Source organism: Acinonyx jubatus, chromosome B1 (genome assembly GCF_027475565.1).
Source record: "Acinonyx jubatus isolate Ajub_Pintada_27869175 chromosome B1, VMU_Ajub_asm_v1.0, whole genome shotgun sequence".
In the NCBI taxonomy this organism is placed as follows: domain Eukaryota; kingdom Metazoa; phylum Chordata; class Mammalia; order Carnivora; family Felidae; genus Acinonyx; species Acinonyx jubatus.
This window is the reverse complement of record NC_069382.1, coordinates 106,039,198-106,063,427: the sequence shown is the minus strand read 5'-3', so window position 1 is coordinate 106,063,427 and position 24,230 is coordinate 106,039,198. Positions and strand designations below refer to the sequence as shown.

The following is a 24,230-nucleotide window of genomic DNA, read 5'->3' as shown; positions in this document are numbered from 1 at the left end:
ACATACAAACTTAAAAAATGGAGAAATACCATTTTCTAATTTGGAAACCTAATGAGCATCTTGAAAATTAGGAATATTGTTTCTAATTTGGAATTAAATAAAGGTATCTGTGCCAAATACAAAGCATTGATAGCATCCTGTATTATTATCTGTATTATTATGTCTATTATCTATGATTAATAGAAAATTTTAAAGCATTGACTGAATCTTAGTAACACTTCATTTTTCATGCTTCTTGAAATTGTCCCAAGACAGGGTGGCTAATTTAAAATATAAGGTTTTTTTTTCCAAAATACAAAAAATAAGATGCTCTGAAGTACCATTTAAAATTAGTTAACTATTGATTTTACCCTCACTGCCTTTCTATTATCTGACTATTCTTTGTTTTATGTAAGTTTTATGTATAAGAATCTTGAAAGTTGGATGGTGTTTTTAAATTTGATTATTACAATTTGAAGTAAATACACAAGAAAGAATAGCAAACATTACCTAACCAAATACTGGGTTTAATGAACTGTCAGATGGCAGAGAGTGGGCATAACAGAAAACAAATGTATGCATCAATGCAGGCTCCAGGAGACACATCAGTATTTTCACGCAATGGATAGTGTATTAAATATACACTAGGAGTCCTAGTACTCACTCACGCTTGCCTATTATTAGGTGAGGATGGCAGGTATGTGACAAGTTCTGCCTGATCACAAGGACTAAATTTAAATATAAAGGCATATTTCAATTCTTCTGAGAGATGCGATGTGGCAGCTGGAGAGCAGAGCCTGAGCAACACGGGTGAGGGAGATGCTGAGAATAAAGTGACTCCTGGCAATTAATCACACATGTCAAGGAACAGTCAAGAGGATCTGTTGAATTTGACAAAATAAGGGACTCCACATGCCCCTGAAGAACAGGGCTTCTAATTCCTCTGGTACTGTTGACTGTTTGTTCTAATCAGAGTGGCACTGGGAAGGGATACTAAATGGGAAAATAGAAATTCAATAAATATAAATTAATTAATGGCATTCTATGATATTACGGATTTTACTATGTGTTTTCAAAGAACAATATAAAAAGTAGACAGTCTTGAGTTTTATATATGATTGTGAAAAACATACTTTCATTCCCTTTGGTGTTTTGGATTACTTTGTTCAGGTTCTTTCAACTCTGTGATGGTTGGAGGCATGTCATGCCTTCTGATTTGTCCATATCTGTGGCTCCTATTCTGGTTAAACTCATTGCTATGCTCTACTTGGCTCCCACATTGTTAAAAACCCCATTGTTTCCTCCTCAGTCTCCCCCATCCCTAGCATCTAGTCTGTCACTAACTTTATCAGATTTGCCTGTGAAATACCTTTCTAATCTTACCTCATTTCCAGTTTCTCAGTTTCTACTTATGTAATACCTCCTTCACAAAACTGCAAGTTATTTTCTAATGTAGACCTGTTTATATAATACTCCTCTAGTTAAAGGAAAAGTCTTGAATATGAACAAATATATGAGAATCATATATTGCTAATTAAAAATGTGGTAAAAGTTTATGTGTTGACGTGAACATATTATATAAATATAATTCAAAAGAATCTACATTGTCGGTATTTTATTTTAAATAAAAACAATACATATTATATATTTTGTATATGTAAGCTTAAAAGATGTTCTTCAGCATAGTTACTGTTTGTCTCTAGGTAACAACCATACATTCATGTTTTTAATACGGAGACACAGATCTTATGCTTAAAGACATAAAAGTATTTTGATGGAGAAAACATACAGATGGTAATCAGACATATGAAAAGATACTCAACATCACTACTCATCAAAGAAATGCAAATCAAAACCTATACCAAATCAATGATATGTCTTATACTTATCAGAATGGCTAGAATTAAAAAGACAAGAAAGCACAAGTGCTGGAGAAGATGGGAAGGAAAAGGAACCGTCATGCATTGTTGGTGAGAATATAAGTTGGTGCAGCCACTACAGAAAATAGTATAGGGGTTCCTCAAAAAATTAATGGAAATAGCATATGATCCAGTAATTCCATTATTAGGCACTTACCCTAAAAAAAAAAAAACAAAAACTAAAACACTAATTCAAAAAGATATACACACCACAATGTTTATTACAGCATTATTTAGAATAGTCAAGATATAGAAACAACTTAAGTGCCCACCAAAAGGTGAAAGGATAAAGAAGATAGCACGCATGCGCACACACACGCGCGCACACACATACATCCACCCACACACACACGCACACACACGCACTGGAATGAATATTACTCAGACATAAAAAAAGGTTAGATCTTGCCACTTGCAAAAACACGGATGGATCTAGAGGGTATTTATGCTTCGTGAAATAAGTCAGACAGAGAAAGACCAATACAATATGATTTCTTTCATATGCGGAATCTACCAAACAAACGAGTAAATAAACAAACAAAAAGCAGAAACAGACTCATATATACAGAGAACTGAAGGTTGCCAGAGAGGAGAGTGGGTTGATGGGCAAAATGGGTAGAGGGGAGTGGGACATACAGGTTTCCAGTTGTGGAATTAGTCACAGGGAAAGAAGGTACAATATAGGGGATATAGTCAATGGTATTGTAATAGCATTGTATGGTTACAGATAGTAGTTACACTTGTGGTGAGTGTAACATAATAACATACAGACTTGTAGAATCACTGTTATACATCTAAAATGTAACACTGTGTGTCAACTGTACTCAAATAAAAACATTTTAGACAAGAGAAAGAAAGAATTTGAGTGAGAGATGAGAGGTTTAACTTAAAATAATCAGGAAATTATTGCATTTAAATTTCATATCTCCTAAAATCCTAACTGAATTTTCAACATATTTTTCTTGTCATTTTTACTATGATTCTTCCTTCATTTCTTACTTCTTCCAGACATCCCCACCCAAGATGAGTGACAAACACACATCCCTGAATTACTGAAAATGTCTTCTTTCAAGCAGAGTCTGTAACTATTTGTATACAAAGGGAATAACCTAGGAGTAAAAAAACTATATAATGCAAATTGGGACCTTGCCTACTCAATCTTCTCAAGCACTCTCTAAATACTTATATCCTCTGAACTTGTGTTTTGTTAATGGAAGAGTAATCTGAAAAAAAAAAAGAGGATTACGTCTAGCATTAGAGATGAATAAAAGTTTTAAACATAAATTATTTTCAAGGAGCATTAATATTATCTCATAGTCTTCTTACACTACTCTTCTCAGTAATTATTTTTCTTGACACAGAAAAATATTAGATGATGGAATTAGGAAGGAAGAGAACAGGCAGACATGAGGGTAGTGAATATATTTTCAATTTGCTCAGTAATTCTCATTTTGTTTAGTACAGTTCATTGCAGAAAATAAAGACTAAATAAATGTTTGTTATCTGAAATAATGAATTTAATAAATATTAGTTGGATATTCATTGTTATCAAGCCCTTTCTAGGCTTGGGGAATTCCTAATTAAGTGAAGAAATGCTGAATGTTGATTCATTTATTTGGAAAAATACTTAACACATATGCTGGGGTGCCTGGGTGGCTCAGCTGGCTGAGCATGTGACTTCTATTCAGGTCATTATCTTGCAGTCCTTGAGTTCAAGCCCCGCATTGTGCTCTGTCCTGACAGCTCAGAGCCTGAAACCTGCTTCAGATTCTATGTCTCCCTCTCTCTCTGCCCCTCCCCTGCTTACACTCTGTCTCTCTGTCTTTCTCTCTCTCAAAACTAAATAACTGTTTTTAAAAAATATGCCATGACAGATACTAAATAGCACTTTGGATGCAGGGGAGAACAAGTTAGTTGTGACTCCTGAATTCATAGATCTTCCAGGCTAGTGTCATAATAGAATATATTTAAATGCCATGAACATAAATTGAGAAAGCATTTAATTCTACCTAAGGGAGAATGAAATAACATCCTGAAGTTTGTTGAGCATCTATTGATGGATATGCCAAGCATTGTACATAGATGTGTCATTTATGTCACTGTGCTGGTTTATTATAGTGCTACTTGTTTCTGAAATGCTTATGATAATTTCACATATACTAAAACAGAACAATTTATTATAGTACAATATGTGATTTTATTTGACTGTTATTCTGTTTTTATCTCTCAGTCAATATTTGTTCTAAGTTGCTATCCTTAATTATGATTATTATAAAATATGGTTTACACCACTATAATCTGTTTATCTGCCATTTATTTTTTTGCCTGTTTGTTTGCTTTTGTTTTTTTAGTTTATTTTTTGAGAGAGCATGAGTGAGAGTGAGCAGGGGAGGGGCAGAGAGAGAGGGAGAGACAGAATCCCAAGCAGGCTCCACAGTCAGTGCAGAGCCCAAAGTGGGGCTCAAAGTCAGAACCGTGAGATTGTGACCCCAGCTGAGATCAAGAGTTGGATGCTTAACCAACTGAGTCACCCAGGTACCCCTGCCATTTCTTTTTTGTTTTGATTAAGTTTTGACTCATATGCCTGACAAGAGGAAAGTGAGTGATGCATTTAACCTGTTGAAAATAAATAAAAGGTGTATCACACAGGATATTAAAGTGGAAGTCATATAGATGTTGAAAGACCTATCAGAAAGTGATTGAGAAAATAAATAGCACAGATTATCATACAAATTAGGGTTAGTAGATGGACTTTCATAATATGAAAGATATCAGGAAATTTAGAGCAACTTGGCACTATGGCCAAAGAACTGAATAAAAGGTAGTTGAAAGAAAATATGATGAAAGCAGTTGTAAGTTACTTGTTGTTCCCCAAATACCCGTACTATGCGGTAAACTTTTTCCTCTGAGGATCATGCTATGAGGGCCCCTTAAAGAACTGATCTAGTTAAAAAGATCATGTCCAAAAATGCAACCCCTCCCAAATTCAATGAGTGTATATGAGCCTGATGCCTTTTATATTGCTTATATAAGGACAGTAAAGGTCCTAAAAAGAAGTAAAATTTGAGCTTGACCTAGAACAGGACACTGTGTTTCAACAGTTGGTCAATGAAAAGAAGAGAAAATTAGAATAAATTACCTACATATCTATGCCATATCCTGGGACATTGAGAATGTTACAAAGTGAGGCTATGATCAAGACAGGACTTAGAGAAGGCAGAAAATATTTAGAAATTTAAAGAAAAACAAGTATAAGAAGTAGTATTGAATTTTGATGTTATCAAAATATATGTAGTTATTTTAAATAGTTTTGACATGAAGTTGAAAATATATTAATATAGTCAAATGAAAACAAAAAAGAGAATTATAAAGTATTTACGTAGAATTATTGTATATATATTATTATATATTATATATGTATTATTATATTATCCCTATTCACTAATTTTACAAGTTGACTTAATATGGGTCTTTTTAAAAAAGTTTTTATTTCATTTTATTTTAGAGGTAGAGAGCATGCAAGCAGGGAAGAGGGGCAGAGGGCAAGTGAAAGAGAATCTTAAGCAGGCTCCACACTCAGCATGGAGCCCAACAAGAGGCTTGGTCCTATGACCCTGCGATCCTAATCTGAGCCCAAATCAAGAATGGGATACTCAACTGACTGAGCTACCCAGGCACCCCAATGTCTGTCTTATTTATATCAGTCTCAATTATCTAGAACATGGCCAAGAAATAAGTAGGGTAAAAATAATTATAAGTAGCCATATTTTTTTCCCCTGCAATTCAATTCATTTTATTGACAACAGAGTAGCTAACATCCTCACTTCCACTTAAAAATTTAAATTTTCTACCTCCATGCCACTGATCAGTCCACAAAAAATCAAAAGTAACAATCTTAAAAGGGCTTAAATGAAATTTTTGCTTCTGGATATGAGGGAGCAGCTTGCAACAAAATAAGGCCAGCCAAAATGCAAAAGAAAAATCTGTTTCTAGAATTGCTAGCAACGATTTGAGGGAAGCAAGGAAAGACAGACTGATCTTCTATAAGCTGCTGTAAGCACAGTGCTTTTGCCAATTCTTGGAGAAGGCAAAAAGGCTATGAAGTGAGAGACAGAGCTGTTACTAGGAAAATGGAAACTAGCAGAGTTTTCAGCAATTTTATTAAGTCTGGGGATAAAAAGTAGAGGTTAGAAATACAATGGCAGCCAAAACTTGAGAGCCCAAGATCTCAGAAAAATTGAGGCATAGGGAAATGAGGAAAAATCCAGTGATTTTTCTTCAGGGAATTTATTGAATTCTTAAACTACAGAGAGAAAAAAGCAAAGAAGCTAAAGGGAATAATTGTTGACACCCTTAAAATGTTGAAGAGATTAAAAATAAAATGGGAGGACATAACAAGGAAAGGGGCTTTAGTAAAAACACACGATGAGTAGATCAGCTCTTGATTGGATTAAGGTATTCATCCCCATGCAAGCTATTCAATAGAAGGAAGATGAATCCTCTTCAGAGTAAAATACAAATTACTCAGTCTTTAGAATTATTAATGCAAAATGTCCCACAATCATTAAAAAAAATACTCAGCATACCAAGAAAAATAAATGACAAGAAAATGTGACCCATTTTATTTAGACGTAGACATTTTATTTACTAAGGATGCACTTTAAAGTAACTATGATTTAAGTTTAAGAAAATAAATAATATAAGGAAGAATTTCATTAGAGAAGTGGAATCTCTAAACATAAAAGAATCAACATAATTTTTACTAATTACACATTCAATTACAATTTAAGCAATAAATAGATGAGTCTAATAACAAATTGGATGCAGCAAAAGAAAGGTATAGTGACTTTAAGTGAAGGCCAATAGGAAATATCCCAATTAAACTGTGTGAATAGTGAAAGGATAGAAAATAGGAAAAAGAGATGGGAGACATATGAGGAGAAAGAAAAAAAAGACCTAATATACTTCTAATTTGAGTACCAGTAGGACAGAAGGAAGAGAACAAAGCAGAACAATATTTAATGATGGCCAAGAAAATTCCAAGATTGACAAAAGACATCAACCTACAGACTTAAGAAATGCTGCAAAACCCGAACATCATAAATTATGGAGAAAAGAGCCCCATGGCCTTGTCCCTCACTCATACCGTCAGGGTTTTATATCTGGGTAAAAGAAGCAAATGTTGATATCACAAAAAATATATAGAGATGCCAGAATGGGAAAATGATGTGTGGTAAATAAGGTGAGCTTGATTTTAGCAATGATCAGAAAGCAGTCAAAGAAAGAGGAGAGATAGATATTCTCACAAGAGGTCTGCCAGAATGGAAGAGGAGTCCTCCATCACCAAAAAAGATGCCTCTGCCCAAGGAGAGAGATGTGGCTTCATCAAGAAAGAAAGGGAGAGGGGCGCCTGGGTGGCGCAGTCGGTTAAGAGTCCAACTTCAGCCAGGTCACGATCTCACGGTCCGCGTCAGGCTCTGGGCTGATTGCTCAGAGCCTGGAGCCTGTTTCCGATTCTGTGTCTCCCTCTCTCTCTGCCCCTCGCCCGTTCATGCTCTGTCTTTCTCTGTCCCAAAAATAAATAAACGTTGAAAAAAAAATTAAAAAAAAAAAAAGAAAGAAAGAAAGGGAGGAGGAACTCAAAAGTTGCAGATTTAACCTCCTTAATTTTTGTTTGGCTTATATAAAATGAAAAGGTTAGTGGAGACAATTATATATATATATACATATATATATAATATACATATACATATACGTATATATATATATATGTATATATGTAGCAATTTACGGTTGTCAATGTTTTTATATATTTTGTCTCTCCTATCTGTGATTAAGGCAGGACAGACATTTTAAAAATCTTCATTGCAACCACAGTGGAACCGATCTTGAGAAAAGTTGCATGTATTTGCTGTAACTCTCTAGAACATGACCTCTAAGGGAAGAAAGTATGTATGTTTTTAATTCAAAATCAAGTTTTTGCAATTAGATATTATTAAGGAATCATAGTTAACACATTTAGGATTGAAAATGGTATTATGGTTTAGTTTTTAAGAATGCTTTTCTTTTATAGATATATAGTAAAATACTTTTGACTATGAAACCTGGAATCTGCATCAAAATAATGCAGGGAGCATAACTGCAATGTTCTATATCTTGTTTTGGGTGATTCTGAAATGGATATGTACAATTGTTAAAACTCATCAAACTGAAAATAGGATTTTAACATTTAAGCACATGCAGATTGTATCTAAATTAAAAAAAAACATCAAAAAGTAACTAGGAAAGACAATCTAGAAGACGATAACAAAGCTTGTGGACTTATGCTATCAAAATCAAGACATGCATACCTACAGTAATGAAAACAGTGTGTTTTGGTATAGGTATAGAAAAATGGACCAATGGAAAAGAATAGAACAAATAGAAACAAACTCAAAAATATATAGTGACCTGATACAATGTTCATCCTATAGTAAAATTAGGAAAGAATGATTTTTTCAGTAATGGCCATGGGTCAACTGGATACACATCTAAGAAAAAAAAATCAGTCTTACCTTCTATACTTTACATTATATTAAACAATTCCAGATGGAAAATAAATGTAAATGTCAAAGGAAAAAAAAAGAAATTTTCCAGAAGAAATCATAGGAGAGTATCTTTATGATCTTGGAGTAGGCAGACATTTTAACTTGGTAACAAACTCTAGAGAAAAAAAATGATAAACAGAGCTACATTAAGATCTTCTGTTTATCATCAAGAAAATGAATAGATAGCACACAGAGTAGGAGAATATATTTGCAATGTGTACATTTGTTAGAGGCTTACATAGACTATATATAAGAAATCATATAAATGGACAAAATAGAAAACTGTATACAATACTTGGAAAATAATTTGAATGGACATTACAAAAGAGGATATCCAAATGGCCAAACAATGTATGAAAGGTTCTCTACCTCATTAGCCATAGAGAAATGCAAATTAAAATCTACTGCAATCATTACCCAGCCTCTAAATATTAAATCCAAAAGAGATAATACCCAGCTTCAGTGACGACTTGAAGATATTGGACTTTGCATATACTGCTTGCTGGTGGGGGTATAAATAGTAAAACCAACTAGGAAGGTTGTTTGGTGATGTCTACTGATGCAGAATATATGCCTATTTTGTGACACGGCAATATCTTTCTTTGATGTATATCTAGCAGATAAGTATACACATACAGTAAAACCTTGGTTTGTCACCATAATTCGTTCCGGAAACGTACTTGTAATCCAAAGCACTTGTATATCAAAGTGAATTTCCCCATAAGAAATAATGGAAACTCAGATGATTAATTCTACAACCCAAAATATGTATATAAAAATGATTACAATGCTGTGATATAATACAAAATAATAAAAAAAAATACAAAATACAAAGAAAAATAAATAAATCAACCTGCATTTACCTTTGAAAACCTTCATGGCTGGTGTGAGGGAGGGTTATTGTGTAGGATGAATTTCACTATCACTAATGGAATCACTGGTGTCTGTTGGCTCAATGGAATCCTTTTCTTTCTTGCAGCTTTGACAAGGAACCTATCCAATGACACTTGTTTTTGCCTCCTTTTGAGGATTTTGCAGAAATGTGACATTGCATTGTTTTTCAACAGATTCATCACTTGCACTGATACAAACCTTATTCATGTGGTGCTTTTCTACAAAATTTTGCACTGTTTCCCACATTTTACACATCTCCATAATCTCATTTGAAGTGAGGGATTCTCCTGCCTTTTTCCGCTCCACCTCTGCAGACAAGATGCAGATGTAGATGTCTTATAAAATCTTGCAATTTCAGCCATTCCCATACCATGTTTGTACTTTTTGATGTATTTCCTCCTTAACTTCCACCATAATCATCTCCTTCTTACAGCCTTTCTTTTCAACCTTTTTCTGCATGGGAGCCATTGTATATGCTTGTACGGATGTTGACTATAGTACAGTATTAATAAACTCTTGTCATATACTGTATTTAATGTAACTGGCAATAAGACAGCAGAGGAAAGGGTCTGTATCTGCAGGCAACCTGACCCAGAATGAAGCAAAGCATTCCTAAACTTATTCTTGTATGGAAAAGCAAAGGACTGTCCATAGGTGCCTTGAAGTGACAAAAGATACACTGGTGCCAGGTGTGAACACCTTCCAAAGTTCTGAAAATTCACTGATTTCTGCCAAACACTGCAGCCTGAGACCAAGCATCTGAGCCTGGGAGACAATCACCCACAAGCCAACAGTGAGAGAGGGAAAGAAGAGCCATTGGCTCAGTTGTGATCATGAAACATTTGGCATCATGTACTACTCATATTGAAATACATCACTCATTTATCAAGTTAAAATTTATTAGAAATGTTGGCTTGTGTTGTGGAACACTCGCAGAACAAGTTACTTGCAATCCAAGGTTTTACTGTATTCAACAGAACACGTATATGAGTTTTCATAAAAGCATTATGCATAAAAGCTAGTAACTAGAAACAGCCCAAAGACTATTGACAGAAGAATGAATAAACATATTTTGTCCTATCTGTAAAAGCAAATATATCTTAGTAATGAGAATACACAAATTGCTGCCATACAGAACACCAAGGCTGAATATCAAATTTTTGATATCGAATGAAAGAACCAGACATAAAATGGAATATATTATATGAATTCAGTTATAGATAGCTCAAATCCACGGATGACTTACCCAAGGCTCTTAGATAAGAAGAGGAGGAACAGTAAATTCAAAGGGATCATTGGGCATCTTGCCTGTGCATGTCCTCGGTCCAAGGGTGTTTGCAGTCAGCTTTGGATCCCATTTCTTGTCACCAAAAACTGTTAAAAAAATATTAAAGAAAACAATTTAGGTGATACAAACAAACTTTATTTAACACTTTATGAAATAGACAGTCTCTCTTTGGAGAACTGCAAAATGGGTCAGAGGGCAGGAAGCTTTTATTAGATGAAGAACAAAGAAAAAGGAAGACACAAGTAGAAAATATCTGATGGACTGGGTCCACATAGTCAGCCTTGTTTGGGGTACAAATGCCTAAAAGTGGCTTAGAGTTGGGGGACTGGCTGGATATATTGTGTTTGTGTTCAAGCTGAGCATTTACAAGGGCATGAAGTTTGTCTAAGTTTTGGTTTGCTGACATTGCACCTGTGCAGGAGTGGCTCCATCTTGGGACTAAAAATTTATTTCAAGAGCACCAAAGCTAGTTTTCAGTAGAGTTCCTGCAAACTCTGTTACCTTGAGCTTCTACTTTCAGGAATGCATAAGACATGGAGGGCATGCCTCTAGTCTGCCTTTGGTGCAGACCTGGATTGGAGACACCACATAAAACAGAATCTTAACAGCTTAATGAAAATTAAACACGCCACCACACAGAAAAATACAGATTGAAAAACTTAAATCTTGACCTTGATAGTGGGTAGAGAAAAAAATAGCCTCTGCATTCACAATCAGAAGCTGGTCTTTACTTGGCATGCAGTTCAATGAAAATAATACCATTCAAAATTCTTCGAGTGATTAATATATTTTAACACATTACAAATGAAAAGGTAAGGATCTTATTACATTGATAAATAAAGGAAAATAGGCAATCAAATTCAACATTCATTCTGTATTAAATTTTTAGCAAAAGAAACAGAAAGTCTTTTCTTTAACTTAGTAAGTACATGTACAAAAATAATTAACAAATATCACACTTGATTGAAGAAAAACTGAAAGCATTCCTTCTAACATCAGGAACAATGCAAGGATGCCTGCCATCATTATACCTAATAAAACATAATAATGAGGTCCTTGTCAGTGCAGACAGGGGAAAAACAAAGTAGATATAGGAATAAAAAGGAGTTTTTATTATTTACATAAGATGTAATTCTCCACAGAGAAAACTTCCCCAAAATCTACTGCTAAACCAATAGAGTTAATGACAGAGTTTAGGATACAAAAATACAAAATAAAAAATAAAAAAAATGGGGCACCTGGCTGGCTCAGTCGTAAGAGCATATGACTCTTGATCTTGAGGTTGTCAGTTTGAGCCCCACATTGGGTGTAGAGATTACTTAAAAATAATATAACATAACAAACATAACATAACATAACATAACATAACATAACATAAGTAAAATAAAATAAAATAAAATAAAATAAAATACAAAAATCAGTTCATTTCTAAAATCCAGCAGCAAATAACACATTTCTTAGTAAAATAAAATAAAAAGTGATCGTTTACAAGGGCAACAAAAAATAGAAATAAATCTTTTTTTAAGGAATAAATTTAAAAAAATTTTTCTAATGTTTATATTTGAGAGAGAGAGAGAAAGAGAGAGGGGGGTGGGATGGGCAGAGAGCAAGAGGGAGACACAGAATTCAAAGCAGGCTCCAGGGTCTGAGCTGACAGCTCAGAGCCCCTACACAGGGCTCAACTCACCAGCAATGAGATCATGATCTGAGCTGAAGTCAGACTTAACTGACTGAGCCACCCAGGCATCCCAGGAATAAATTTTTTTTTTTAAGTTTGTTTTGAGAGAGAGAGAGAGAGACAGAGAGAGAAAGAGAGAGAAAGTATGAGGGGCAGAGAGAGAATCCCAAGCAGGCTCTGCACTTAGAGGGATGCGGGGTTCAGACTTTTGAACTGTGAGATCATGACCTGAGCCCAAGTCAGACTGTCAACTGACTGAGCCACCCAGTCAGGGGCCCCGGAATAAATCTTTTTCAATGTATAAAATTTATAGAAAGCAAAGTATGAAATTTTACTGTAAATCATTAAGGCAAATCTGAAAAAAATGGTAGAAATACAACTATTTCAAGGATTGAGAGATTCAACACTGTTATGATATAAACTTAAACTGATAGACTGTAATTGTAATAAAATTCTCAATGTGGTTTGTTTCACTCAATTTTACATTTTATTTAGCAATATGATTCAAATGTTTGTATGAAAGAGTCAAGTACCAAGAATATTAAAAGGCATTCTGGAAAAGGAACAATGTTTAAAGACTGGGCCTTCTAGATGTTAAAAAGTAGCTAAAAGATGCAGTAACTAACACAAGGAGGATTTAGTGTGACAAAAACATATACAAAGGGTACTGAGGAAAGAGCTTAGATCTAGACCCAGGGCACTGAAATAGACCCATGCAAATATTCCAACCTGATTTGAGATAGAACAAGAACAGCACAGTGGTTTTTGGAAACAATAGATTCTTAAATCAAAATGTGATAGTAGTACCAATAACAACAAAATAATAAAAGCTGGTTTGGGATAAGGGGAATATAAAAAGCTACTACTTTCTTCCATTTTCTTTATTTATAAAAATAGAAAACAATAGCAAATATCACTAAAAATGAGTGAATGAAAGGTAAGGAAGTGGTGACTATAAACAACTTTTGAAGTTTGGCTATGAAGAGGGAATTTAGACACTAGTCTTAGAGAAACAACCAGAGGACATTATAATGCTGGTATATAGAGCATATTTTTGGCTGATATGAATGATCTATTTAAGAATGAAACTTTGGGGTGCCTGGGTGGCTCAGTCGGTTGAGCATCCGACTTCGGCTCAGGTCATGATCTCACAGCTTGTCAGTTCAAGCCCCGTGTCAGGCTCTGTGCTGACAGCTCGGAGCCTGGAGCCTGCTTCAGATTCTGTGCCTCCCTCTCTCTCTACCCCAACCCACTTGCATTCTGTCTCTGTCTCTCTCAAAAATAAACATTAAAAAAACAAAACAAAAAAAGAATGAAACCTTCATGATGCAAGAGGGTAAGTCAGTCAATTATTTAAAAGTTTGTCAGTATAGGGAACTCCTAATCCTCTCAAATTTGATAAAATTAAAGCATAGTTAAAATGAAGACATTATGACTACAATGAATAGCACACTAGGTTTTTTTCCAAGTCTCTAAAACATTTCAGAAAAAAAAAAAAAGGAAATTAGCTGAAAGAAAAAAAATGCAGGAATATTTCTGGTATAATTCTTTTCACAAGGAAAAATATAATGTAGTCGTCAGTGTAAAATACATGGATATCATGAGACCAAAGGAGATAATTTGATACAATTTTATTTTCTTTAGTTTCTGTGAGGAAACTAAAACTTTTTTTCTTTTTTAAAGTTTATTTATTTTTGAAAGAGAGAGAGAGAGAAAGAGAGAATGAGCAAGCTGAGGAGGGGCAGAGACATAAGGAGAGAGAAGTCCAAGCAGGCTCCGTGCTGTGAGCATGGAGCCTGATGAGTGGCTCGAACATATAAATTGTGAGATTACGACCAGAGCTGAAATCAAGAGTTGGACACTTAACCAACTGAGTCAACCAGGCACCCCTTAAAAATATTTTTCCTTGATGGAAGTTAAAAAGTTATTCTTTCAAGTTTCTTATTTATAGAAAGGGGTATAGGTCTACTAAACTACTTTAGAACTTATAAATACATGAGGGCAGAAGTATGGATAAAGTTATAGTTACTATAGTTCTTCCTTGATGCAAAACTCTATATATCTATTTTGTTGTACTTTTAAGACAACCTCAAAATTATAATTCTAATTTATATTAATTTGCAAATTATTTAATAGCAGTTAAACAAAGAATCTTGATAGATGTTACCACTATTCACCAAAATATGGTCCTTCTGTATTTCTGGGCATTGGAGAAAATTGCATTTCCCTATCCCCTTGAATTAAATACTGATCATGTGACTTGTTTTGGCCAATCTAATGTGAAGAGAGTGAGGCATCTTATGTTGGAAGTCAGTGATAGATTTTTCAGTTCAACTCCTCCTTGCTTCATTGTTTGTGAAAACATATGCTGATGTGAAGGTGCCATAATTTCAAGAGCAGCCTGGAATTCTGAGTAATTATAAGGGCAGATGCTCTGAGATGTTTTCCTACATCCTCAGTGATGTGTGAGCAAAAATAAATATTGAGTTAAGCCAATGAAAATTTAGGATTACTATTACCACAGCATACCTTAGACCTTGTTGAAAGACTTAAGAAGCTAAAGTAGAAAGTAGAGCAGGAGAATTAAACCCCAGGAGAATTAAAAGAAGCTGGTAGAAAAGCCAAATCTTCTGGGTGCCTGGGTGGCTCATTTGGGTAAGCAACTGACTTCAGCTCAGGTCATGATCTCATGGTTGGTGAGTTCAAGCCCTGTGGTGGGTTCTGTGCTTACAGCTCGGAGTCTGGAGTCTGCTTCAGATTCTGTGTCTCCCTCTCTCTCTCCCCTTCCTCCACTCATGCTCTCTCTCTCTCTCTCTCTCTCAAAAAAAGTAAACAACAGCAACAAAAAAAAAAAAAAAAGAAGAAAGAAAGAAAGAAAGAAAGAAAGAAAGAAAGAAAGAAAGAAAGAAAGAAAAAAGAAAAGCCAAATCTTCAAACTAGTCTTAGGAATGAAGTCTTAGGAAGAGTCTTAGGAAGTAAGGAGTTCTATGTGTAAGAAGCAATAGAAAATATTATGGCATGGTATATAGTTCAAACTATTTATTTCTCCTAGAACTATGTATGAATGTTATTTAGTTATCCTTATTAATATATTTTTTGTTTATTAGTACCTTATTGAAATTTCATTTCATTTTTTTTTCTACTTTAAAAGACTTTATAGCTCTGAGACCAGAGAGCTAAGTCTAGGATTTTGAGCTGTAATTTCAGAAAACAGAATAAGACTGAAATAAAGTTTCACTATGCATATTTTTTAAAAAAAGAAAACTTCTAGCATTTTATTACTGCTCTATGGTGAGATTATCTTGTAACATAGGTAATTAAACATTAAATAGTTGACTCTGATATTCATATTTTAAGAAAATGTAACACATCATTGATCTTGTACTTATGTCTTTGTCATTTTATTTTAGGCACTTGGGTCTATTTTACGAAAATACTCCTAAAAAAGTCTTAAGACTTACAACTGAAAATATTCCCACCAAATAATTTCAGAAACCTATTCCTTATGGTTGGGAAGGCACTCCTGCATATATTAATGAGAAAGGATTATTTTTCAGTGAATTCCAGATATATTGTTTTAAAATTTTCATACTCTGCCTTTCCTGTTTCCCTTCTTACTGACTTTTAATATTAGAACAAACAACAATATTGGTTTTATTTCAAAGGCCAAATTACAGAAAACAATAAACTGGCTAAAAGTAAGACAGAACTATTATATAAAATCAAACAAGAAACTAAAACTCAAAAATTCAAATTACCACTTTGTCCTTACTTTGGCTTGCTTGTGGGAATTTATTGAAGAAGTCTTTTAAACTTCATCAAAAATCCCTCATGCCAGTTAATGATAGAATGGGGGAAGAAGAGGTTTTGCTATGTTTAAATTCCATTAGAGCATTGTGGGTTTTCACTTCCTAAGTGGATTATTTAACTTCCGAAGAAAATCCTTTGAGGTCTAAGCTTATTTGCTCTCAGGAAAAATATGGCTTCAGTCACTTAGGAAAAAAATAAAAAAGACAACAGTAATCTTTAAAAATATATACTTAGAAAATATTTCCCTATCATGAATATGTAGCTGAAATTCATTTTTAAATTAAATTGTTAGTTATAATGCATAAATTTAAATTTTCAATTAGAAATCAGCTAAACTGAGCATCAATCAGTTGCAATTTTTTTTCTTCATTTCACTTAAAGAAGGAAGCATTAAATAAGAACGAATAGCTCATAATGGTAATAAGGTAAAATAATAAAAAATATACTATGAGTTGCTTCAAACCTTATGATACAGTTATTATCCAAATTGTTGTGCTAGATTTTTATAAAATATGGATTCAATTCTAGAGCCTCAGGCAAGATAAAATTTGCATTTGCTTGGCCTATATATAGGCCATTGATAAATACATTAGATAAATCCATGATTATATGAGATAAAATGCATAGAAGTATTTTTGATACATTTATACCAATTGTATCAATCATGTATATTCAAATATCGCAAAACCAATGTTTTTCTTAAGAACTACATCCTTATGGGGCACCTGGGAGGCTCAGTTGGACTTTGGCTCAGGTGTGGGTTCAAGCCCAGCACGGTGCTCTGTGCAGATGAGCTCAGAGCCTGGAGCCTGCTTGGGATTCTGTCTCCTGCTGTTTCTGCCCTTACCCCGCTCCTGCTGTGTCTCTGTCTCTCAAAAATAAATAAACATTAAAAAAAAAGAATGATATCCTTTCTAATAACTTGACACTGAAGCTTCTGTTTAGACAAAAAGGATTGACAGGTCACATTTATCTCCTCATGAAAACTCACTAATGTTGGAATTCTAAATATATAAAACCCCATGAGGTCAAAAAGAACAAGAGAGCAAATCACTGCTCTCACTTCGCCAGTTTACAACACAATGCCTCCAGGGGGCATGGCTGACATGAAAAATAACTGTTTCCACAGCTCTTGGAAACTTAAGTCATTGAAGAAGCAGAGGTAAGATGGGGAGCTGAAAACAGGACTTGCTATGAAAGTTTGTCACTTCCTTACAACCGATTGAGGTCCTCCGTATTGACAAAATGCAGGCGGCTCCTGTGGCCAGGCCCACTTCACCAATGCAAACCTGACACGGCCGACATTTAGGGAAAAGCCTCACCCTCACGGCCAAAGAAAACTAACACACACCAAAGACAATCCTCCAGCTCGGCTGCAGTTGAGTTTACCTTGGCTTAGAAAAGCGGGCTTCTCAGCCAATCACGCCCGCTCTCTGTGCCGACTCTCCTCACGCTCTAGGAAACGCGCTTACCCAAAATCCCTCGGGAGGTGGCAAACCCTGGCCTTCGTCTCGCGAGGCCCCGCGAGGCTCCCAGCTCCCGGGTTGTTTTCCCTTGGATGAAGGACATCAAACTCATTACAAAGTTATTTCGTTTCCACTTGAAAGTTTCAGTGGTGAGGTCGGATGCAGGCTGCTGAAGTCTCAGTACTGCTCCTAGACGCAGGTGGAGGGACCCACAGGCTGTTTCCGTTGCTCTCCAGGGATCTGCGGTAAGCTTTTCTCGGTTCTAGCTCCGCTTATTTTGCGTTCTGAACGTTTGAAGTTTGTTTACCTTAATCCTTCTGGATAAAAAATTGGAGTGTGAGAGAATCCAGATTTTCGTGGTGAGACTTAGTAGGCCACAATATTTGGGTTTGTGGCCGATCTCATCAATAAGGTAAACTCCTCAGGGAGGATCTGACGGATCTCAGAAACAAGAAGTCTGGTTTTATTATAAGGGAGAATTGTTTCAACAAAGGGAAATAATTGGTACTCCTGAATTTTGGAAAGGAAAGTGACAGCCTTTAGGTAACTTCAAAGCCACAGAGTAAGTGCACAGTATGAACTGCTGTGGGGGGTCTTTCGGGGGATATAAGGTAGGAAATCCAGACTGTTTTAATCAACAGCATATCAAAATCTAAGTAGGCATAAATTAGAGTATTAAAAGCTCACTGTAAAGAAGTCATCTCTTGAAAGGCATAACAGGTCTGTTGGTAATGCAAATGTCAGAAGCCAAAGCCACAAAATTGGTGGCCAGGTGTCAAGCATTTAAAAGTTATTACAGCACTTGCCACCTAACTGTAAACTCCTGTGCTAGGATAAGTTGGTCATGGAATGGGTTAGGTTGATACTGGGTCACTAGCTAACCTCAAGAAAATTTCTGTGCTGATAGGTACACTGTAAAATACTATAAAATCCCCAACCCAGTGGCACATCCATCTTAGGTATGTGCCAAGAGACCCAAGGCTTAGCCAAAGAAATGGGATCCTCAAGTTTCAAAGAACTGAGCACACCACATTCTGGCACACCTGCTTCCTTTGCTAAGAACCATGGTCCCAGAATTACAATGGCCTTTACAGGAAGCATTCCAATTAGATAAGATTTTTCATCTGAGGAGTGCGCTTAAAAGTGAGAATACCCAAATCAGACAAATGCAATGAGAAACCTATTTTGATGGGCATGCATAAGTTTCCAAAAGACTTCAGGATTACAGAATAATAATTTCGTTGAAAGATTCATAGCAAAAGAGTAATGAAAAGTTAAAGACCCAAGAGATACCTTAAAAAAAAAAAAGACTATTTAGACTGATGTGACTGTTACTACTCCCTTCTGCCCTCCTTTGCTTGAGTACTCACAGTCTACTGTACCTCTATCTGAATTGCCTTTCCACTCTGAAGAGACCACAAGACCGTAAATAAGTCATTGACCTTACAGACACTTCACTCCAAGGAGGGCCTTCATGTGGGCCTCTCTCAGTGTTGACAGGACTCTTGAGGGATTCTCCAGTAAACTGCTACCAGCTATTCCCTTAAACTGCAAAAGGGAAACTAAAAATTAATTGAAAACCTTGCTTAAGTCAGGTAGATACCAGAACTACACTCTCTATTTTTTTTTAATTTTTTTTTTTCAACGTTTATTCATTTTTGGGACAGAGAGAGACAGAGCATGAACGGGGGAGGGGCAGAGAGAGAGGGAGACACAGAATCGGAAACAGGCTCCAGGCTCTGAGCCATAAGCCTAGAGCCCGACGCGGGGCCCGAACTCCCGGACCGCGAGATCATGACCTGGCTGAAGTTGGACGCTCAACCGACTGCACCACCCAGGTGCCCCTAGACTCTCTACTTTAAATTGGGTGTAAGGTCTGGCTCTAAAGGTTTGCCTTCTGGAGAAACACAATACTTGGGAACTACCAGCATAGAAAAGGGCATGACCAGGCCTGAGGCCATAAACAGGATTTAGTAAAAAGTAGAAACCAAGTAGCCATTTCCCACCCTCTCAGGGCATAAACACTGCAATCTGGTATGTGTCCTGCAGCAGGAAATAGGATGCCACGGAAGACAGACTCCTTGCAGATCTTCCCACTGTAAAGGCGTCCAGTCAACCAATTCTATATGGAGAGCTTCCTGTCAACCTCAAGTGTCTCAATATTAAATGTAATAGGACAGTAAAGGACTATCAGATGTTTAAGAAAAGCCACTAACGTTAAAAAACGAGTGGCCAAAACCAACAAATTAGAAAATTGTTAAAAGGAAGCCAGTGCACAAAGTAGAAGATTAAGTAAAACAAATTGCCATATAAAGAGTTGAGAAGATATTATATTATTATAGTAAGTGCTCAGCTCAGAGTAATGAGAGAAAAAGGACTTGGATAAAATAAAAACATTTAATTAATGAATTGAAAGGTGAAATTGATAAAATGTTGCATCATGGGGGTGCCTGACTGACTCAGTCATACTACTCTTGATACTGGGATTGTAAATTCAAGCCCCATGCTGAGTATAGAAATTACTTAAAACTTTTTTTTTTTTTTTTTTTTGCATCATGTCTCCAGACTAGAAAATGAGTCCTGCAGAGGTAGTACACTCAAGGAACAGAGAAGCAAGACAGAGATTTGGTTCAATTTGGCCCTTTCTTAGGAGAACTGGCAGCTAGTATTTTGTAATGTATATAAAAATTTGACTGATAATAGTGATAATTATTAATTATTTAAGTATAATTGATACATATTAGTTTCAGTTTTACAACGTTTGTATATTTGTGAAATGATCACCACAATAAGTCAAATTAATATTTGTCACATTACGTGGCTACAAAAAATTGCTTTTTCTTGTGATGAGGACTTTTAATGTCTCTCAGCAACTTCCACATATGCAGTACAGGATTATTTACTGTAGTCACCATGCTGTACATAACATACCCATGACTTTTTAATTTTATAAATAGAACTTTGTACTTTTTTGCCTCCTTTACCCATTTTGTCCCCTACCCTCCCTCATCCTCCATGTCTGGCAACCACCCATCTGTTCTGTGTACCTATAAACTTGGTTTTATTGGTTTTTAATTCCACATATAAGTGAGGTCATATAGCATTTGTCTTTTCTCTGACTTATGTCACTTAGCATAACATCCTCAAGGGCCATCCATGTTGTAAACAGCAAGATTTTGTTCTTCTTTATGGCCGAATAGCATTACACTGAGTGGTGTGCGTGTGCGCATGCGTGTATGTGTATCTATGTGTATCACATCTTCTTGAGCCATTCATTCACATAAAGACACTTTGGTTGCTTCCATGTCTTTATTATTGTAAACCATGCTGTGCTGAACTTGGGTGTGCATATATATATATATATATATACACACACACACACATATATATGTGTATATGTGTGTGTATATATATGTTGATAAATAGCAGTGGAATTGCTGGATCATGTGGTGGTTCTATTTTTAATTTTTTTAAAGGTTTATTTTATTTTATTTTTTTTATGTGAGAGAGAGTGTGCGTGCGTGCCTAAGCGGGTGAGGAGCAGAGAGAGAGATACACACACAGAATCTGAAGTAGGCTCCAGGCTTGAGCTGTCAGCACATAGCCGTGCACAATGCTCGAACCCATGAACCAGGAGATCATGACCTGAGCCGAAGTCGGATGCTTAACTGAGTGAGCTACTCAGGTGCTCCATTATATATTTTAAATCTAGAAAAAAAAGGTAGTGTACGTAGTGGTTTAAATTTCACTAGTGGTCATTTTATACTTACACTCATTGCTAAATGTAATGTGCTAATTCAGTTTTTTATTAGGAGTTTTAAGAGTAAGGATTTAGTGATGTCTTAAAGTTGAGATTGCATTTTACCATAAGTAATTGAAAATTAAATTATATTTACTTATAGAAATAGGAGTTTATTTTTCTTATAAAACAAATCTGGAAGTATGTCATGGCTGGTGTTAGTTTAGAGAAGTCCAAGGGTGCCAATGTCACTAATATTATCTTGGTCTTTCCCTATGGTCTTAAGATGACTTCTCAAGTTGTAGTTATAAAAGATTTGTGGTCAAGGAAGGAGTCATCTAAAGGATTAACAGGAATGACATCTTGTATGGAAGTAGCTAGCATTAACCCAAGTGAAATGAGTAATTTTCCCTCTTGTTATCTTCTTACATCATCTACCTAATTTGAGATGTATACACACACACACACACACACACACATATGTACATATCAGTTTATTAGATTTGTTTTGTCAGGAATTTTGTGGTTTTCTATCTTCACTTTCAGAAGTTATCTTTCAGATTTAATGTTTACAATAAGTTTTATAAAATTATGTATAAAAATTACTTAGAGAAAACTTATTTAAGTGCTCATGTGATGATTTTTAGTTGTGTTTTTGAAATACCACTTGTGAATTGTATTTTGTATATTCCATGGTGTTAATATTCCCATGCTGCTGTCTCCAAATTTTGGGGTCTCTACCTTATTACCTTGATAGCCTAGGAAAAATTCTCAGTATTAGAAAACAAAAATGATCTTCCACCACTAAATATTGTTGTGAAATCTTTGGCCACTCTTGATTTTTGTTTGGTTAGTTTTTCTGTCTGAATACTTCTAGATTATTTGATTAAAAAACTTCCAGGGGCGCCTGGGTGGCTCAGTCGGTTAAGCGGCCAACTTCGGCTCAGGTCACGATCTCGCGGTCCATGAGTTCGAGCCCCGCGTCGGGCTCTGGGCTGATGGCTCAGAGCCTGGAGCCTGCTTCCCATTCTGTGTCTCCCTCTCTCTCTGCCCCTCCCCCATTCATGCTCTGTCTCTCTCTGTCTCAAAAAAAAATAAACGTTAAAAAAAAAATTCCACCTATTTTAAGGATGGTGACCTATTTTTACTTTGAGAAATATCAATGAGCTATTACCATTTATAAGTTTTAGTTCTTTTTAAAAGCACTGTTTTTTAAAAATCTGTTTTAATTTGGTTATTGTTTCTGCTCTGTTAGTTCTGGTTACTTCTAGATGTTGCATCACCATTTCAGGATTTCTAACAACTTCTCAGCTATTGTTTTTATCTTGTTTCTTTACTTCACATGCTATGAGTGGTTCTCAACTTTTCTTTTAGTTTTCTGATTTTATTTTTTGTAGCATTCAGTTCTTTATGAATCTAAATTTGATTTTAATACGGCTTTGTGTTAATTACCTTCCAATGTCTTTTTTCTTGCACGTGATCTTTACATGCATTCTAATCACTTTGTTCATTTCAGTTTGTTAATTTATCTCATTTTTCATCATTATCTCTTCTTTGACAAATTCTCAGAATTCTAAAAATTTAGTAATTTTAGTAGACTTGTTGGGTTGTATTGAACTGTGATCCTCCTTTACTTCATGTTCTAGAATCTTATCCTGTGCAAATCTATGTAACTAGACCAGTAGTCCACTGTGTGGTTTGGTGTGGAAGCTGCTAACAAGTATAGAATAGTAGCAAAGCTACTAATTCCCTCTGACCTCCACCACTATTCAGGAAATGAAATGTGTGTGTAAGAAATGCTTTCAGGTTTCTATTGGGGAAGAGAAGATATTAGAAGAGATATGTGAGTTTTATTTATATTAGGAAATAAGAATAAGGATTAGTAAATTGTGTTTATAATGTCCCTGGAGATTCTGTCATAAATCCAGTACCTTTATTCTGTTTTGATTTGTTTAAGGGATGATACCATTAATGATAAACAGGTATCCATTAAGTTTATTTTTATGTATTATTCCACATTTTTATAATGAGAATGTCTATCTTGTGTTAGCTGAGTAAGGTTCTAGATTATTTCTCTTTTTGTTATTATGCTTAGAGGTATAGTCCCAACTGCAAATAAGAATATTGACAGATATTTGCTTTTACTTCTATAGTTTCAGGTTTTGCATCCTGTATCTATATTTACTTATCCATAAGGTGATAAGGTGGTCAGGCTTAACCTTTTTTCCTATTTAAACAACTCATAATTGCCATGGTCCTTTATATTAGTGTGTTATGCCTCATAATTTATATGTATTTTATATTAATATTGTTACTAATACTAAATGATTCCTTGAAAAATGTTTGAACTCAAGACAAAGTTGAGGAAAGGGCATTGTGTATTATTTTTTGCCAAATTATTCTACTTATATGATACAGTTCTAAGGTCACAGTGCTTAAAATAAACTCTGCTAGATTAAATATAACTTTTAATTGTAGTGCCGTTCATACAATATCTCTAATCAGAAGCCTTTTTCAGGTTTATACAAAGGTGCTCTGAACATGCAGTTTTAACCTCTACTGATTCAAGGACTCCGTCATCATCCCATTTTCCAGGGTGAGGTGATTTCTAATTACTGCACATCCTGGTGTTTAATTTCATGTGATAAGCTTGTAACTAATAAGTAAATATGCCTGCTTGTTTCTGAGAATTAAATAATTTGGATAGAATTAAAAAAAAGATTTAAGAAATGAAAAAGGTGAATTTCAGAAAGCCAAGCATACTTTAAATGAGGTTTACTCTAATTTTCCTGCTTGCAAAAAAAAAACAAAAACAAACTCCTCTTTTGCCCTTTCATAACAGATATAAAATAGATTTAAATGGAAAAAAA

The 24,230-nt window shown here is 35.2% G+C and overlaps 1 protein-coding gene across 6 annotated transcripts in view; it reads right to left on the bottom strand.

Moving 5' to 3' along the window:
- The window catches only part of LOC106977308 (bifunctional heparan sulfate N-deacetylase/N-sulfotransferase 4), a 382,499-nt gene extending 364,499 nt beyond the window's left edge, over positions 1–18,000 (bottom strand). For 4 of the 6 annotated variants that reach the window (XM_053217011.1, XM_053217016.1, XM_053217014.1 and 1 more), the window contains exons 1-2: positions 17,545–18,000; positions 10,626–10,753 (exon numbers count right to left, since the gene is read on the bottom strand). The gene's annotated coding sequence lies outside the window, so the exon portion shown is untranslated. The other 2 variants (XM_053217013.1, XM_053217015.1) reach the window with 1 other exon arrangement.
- Between the last annotated feature and the right edge of the window lie 6,230 nt (positions 18,001–24,230).